The following is a 4,115-nucleotide window of genomic DNA, read 5'->3' as shown; positions in this document are numbered from 1 at the left end:
TGTCCCAGCTCCCGTCTATCCAGCCCTCCAAGTGTCACGGCCCCGGTGCATCCTGACCCCGGCCCATCCTGGCCCCGGCCCATACTGGCCCCGGCCTGTCCCGGCTCCCGCCCATCCAGCCCCCCAAGTGTCCCGGCCCCGGCGTGTCCTAACCCCGGCGTGCTCCAGCACCGGGGCTCGCACGAGGCTCTACCCGCAGAATTGCTTCACGGAGGATGTGATGGATGTCCTGTCCTGCCCTGCCCTGCCCTGCCCTGGATCTTCCCGTAACATTTTTGTTCAAGCTCGTTAAATCCTCCGTGTGCCAAGCCGCACATCACGGGGTTACTGCTGTCTGACAAATTGGCATTGTGTGGGTTCCTCCTGCCAGCCTGGCTTGCCTTTAGGCCGTGTGATGATTTATTGCCACCTAATCCATTGCTGCACACCCCCAGAGAACTGGGAGAACAGACCTCTGCTGTAGATGGGCAGCTGCTTGACAAAAGTCAAACACAAATTTTGTACCCTGGGTAATTGGGTTGTAAACCACTGCTGAAGTCAAGGAAATGCACTCCCTTGGCAGCCGTCAGGTTCTGTGAGATCTGGCTGCTGAAGCCAGCAGGAGACGCCAGCTTGCTCACCTCACTCCACTCCAGGGTGTCAAACCACCATCTTAGGGGCAGATAAAAACACTGCTAAGGAAATGGAAAAGCCATCATTGAAAGTGTGAACTCCTATCCTGTTTGTTCAATCTGCTGTGCCATTGTCATGGGAAATCATCACAGATTTGTCACATAACTATCTGTAGTATGAGGATTGAGAAACACTACTGAGAAATCAAGAAAAGTTTTGCTTGCGCACGCTACCCTGCAGTCTCCTGATAAGCTTGTGCCAGTCACTGTTACAAGCCAGTTCCATTTGTAATTCTGAAAAAAACATGTTGACAAAATGCAAATTCAGTAGGTGATGGTGTAGTTACATCGTGTAGACACAGTTTCCTCCTTTGCCTACAGACAAAAGGGGCTTGTCAGGAAAGTTCCTCTTCTGTTCTGGGACTCTAAAACTCCATTTCCTTCGTTTCCATTCCTGCCACAGGAAAAACAAACAAACAAACAGAAAACCAAACCATAAACAAACAAACAAACAAAACTAAAACTCCCCCACCAAAACAAAACCAAAACCAAACAGAACAAAAACAAAACAAAAAACCTACCAAAAATCAACCAAACAACCAATGCAAAAAAAAAAAAAAAAAACCAACCCCAAAATCACACAATATGAAAAAACAGAACCAGAGCTGTATCCTTGTTCTGGACATCAAAATAGGCTCCTAGTACCAGCCTCAATATGCACTTGGTGACAAAATGTTTCCTGCCACAGGGATGTCTGGATTGCCCAGGCTTTCTGGAAGAGGTGCTGGGGAGCAGAGGGACCAGTCCACTTCCCTGCTCCCTGGGGACTCGAGTGCCTGTGCACCAGGCCAGCACTGGCTCCCACATCGAAGGCAGCCTGGGCTGGGGCTGCTCTGGAGAAAGCAGTGTGATGGAGCTGTGGGGAGCCTCTTTGGCCACCTCTTCCCTTTCACTTGGGAGCCGTGTTCAAACTTGGGCCATTGCCAGAGGGGCGCCATGAATGTGCCTGTGCATGGTACAAGCCTTGCTGACCCTGACCCAGTGACTTGACTTCCCAGCTTCACCTCCGACCTACTCATCTCTACAGACTTGTCTGAAAACCTGGACTCTTGTTTGACCCTGTTTTGCCATCCCTGGCCCTGCTCTGCACGTTTGTTTGGGCACTGTGAGAGTGTGCCCTTGATGAGGTCACTGGCCTGCCTGCTGCCTTGTCGTGGCTTTGGCTGCTCCTGGCAATGCAAACCTGGCTGCTCTCACTGCTCCTGGCAATGCAAGCCTGCTCACCTGGGAGCCTGCACTCAGGTTCCGCTTTCAAAATAGTAATTTTGAAAGAATCCAGAATTGGGTTCTGCAATTTTTTTTGGTGCATGTATAGTCAACACTAAATGAAGATCTTAAAAACGCAGATCTTCTACAGATGTCATAAAGAAATCCTGCCAAAATTACTAAGATTAGCTTGGGGAGGTGATCCATGTTATTGCTTTCTTTCCCATAATCTATGTATCTACACTCTCTATTTAGAGATTTACCTGGTCTTTATACTGCTAAAAGCATTGGTTTTGTCTCCTCAGGATGTTTATGGATCCAGATGCTAATTAAAACTTATACGAAGTCCAGACATCCTCCTCTTGCAGACTGGTTTGATGACTAATCCTTTATAGCCTAAGACCTAGAACCTACTTTTTCTTATCAATCAGTGCAATTTATTGTATAATTGTTGTCAATAGTGTTATTATTCTTATTCAGCTTTATGACACTATTTGCTTTTCCTGCTACAGACTGTATTACAAGGAAAGACTTCTAAATAATTGCAGTCGTTTCTTCGCAAGAAAGGATCTGCCTATGCTGCTGTTGCAATACTCTACAATTGTTTTACATTAATTTCTCATAAGGATTGCATTAATATCATTAAAGTTGTTGTTCAATCTTATTCCAAACCTCTTCGTTAATTAATTATAGTTTTCTAACCAAATTATGCTCCAGACATGCGATTGCGCTATTTCCCGCCCAACTAGTGAGAATCCCTTTCGTGGCTGTAGAGTTTAACCAATCTGCCCAGAGAGATATCCAATCAAAAATTGTATTTGCAAATTGTGTTTATTTGTTTGGACTAAGGACAGGTTGTTTTAATAAAAATGGTACTACCAAAGAAACTCAGTATAACTCAGAATAACATTGTCTCAGAGATGTGCTCAGGTGTGCTAGTCAGAGGGCAAGCACGCATCCTCTTCCTCTGTTAAAATCCAGGTTGTTTTGATAAAAGAGGGGATTGAATTTGAGCCTCTATCAACATTTTTCAACTGTGTAAAAGTGTGTGGTAACTCCTAACCCAGTGTTTTGAAAGAAAAGTGTTTGCAATCTTATGACTCTAGTCTGATTTCTAGTTTTAAGCAAGAGTATCAAATTCAGGGTGCTGGTTTTGCTTGAAAAGACCCAACAGGTTCTTTGCTTTTGTTTAGCACTTCTTAAGCAATGCTATCTGTGATTTCTTTAAAGTACCCTAAAGACTTAGAGGCTGTCACATTAAGTTAATAATTCTTAAAATAAATTAAAAAGGTGGATGATAATAATCTGTTAAGCTGTTTCTTAAAAGTGGTTAGGAGTGACTTTATTGCAGATCTCAAGAATATTAATTACAAGTCTAATTTAGGCTTAATTCAATGGAAGTTACACTTCTAAGCCATTGAGGTACTCACTGGTGTTTTCAAGTGCATCCAACTAGATCTTTTAGGCATCTAAACCTATTGAAGAGAGAGCTTTATTCAGCATTTTCAGGCAAAACAAAGTAATGTGCCCTAATAATCTCTTCCACAAAACAAGATGTTGAGATGACTTTAACAAAAAAGGCATTGATTTTATTTTGTTGCCAAGTACAAAAAAGCAAAGGTCAAAAATAATGCTCAGGTACAGAGAATATGAGATCATTCAAGTGAAGGTTTGGAAACTGGAAGACTTTTCTTCTACATATTTGTGTGTCAGCGTTCAGGGCTAAATGAAACTGTATGAGGCAGTGGATCTTTCAAGCATTGTTTTGGTACTTCATATACCAATATCAGGAAAGAAAGTTTTTATTAAATTGAATGACTGGTAGAAGTTATTTCTAATTCAATTCCCAAAGGAATGCACAATAACCAAAATTTGAAATTCAGCTGGAAGCAGGGAGTGGATTTTGTAATCCCATAATCTCTCTGATTGATCTACTGGTTCCTACTGGAGAACCTGACAGGAGACATCACACTGATGAACTGGAAGATGTAAACAAAAATATCAAAGCCTGTCTTTAAAGTAGGTCCAGTAAATGCAAATATTTCAATAACATTTGCATTGTGGATCTCATTTGGTCTTTAATTTCAATGCAAAGAAGGAATTGCTAAACTGATAAGAATCAAAGATTTGGAGGCCAGAAAGGCTGACAGTACAAAAACAAGTTACTAGTATCTGTGCTGCTTTCTACATGGGAGAGAGAACTGCAGCTATGCTGTGATCCTACAACTGTCAGAGGAC

The sequence above is a fragment of the Geospiza fortis genome, unplaced genomic scaffold (genome assembly GCF_000277835.1).
Source record: "Geospiza fortis unplaced genomic scaffold, GeoFor_1.0 scaffold443, whole genome shotgun sequence".
Lineage (NCBI taxonomy): Eukaryota > Metazoa > Chordata > Aves > Passeriformes > Thraupidae > Geospiza > Geospiza fortis.
This window is presented reverse-complemented; position numbering follows the sequence as displayed.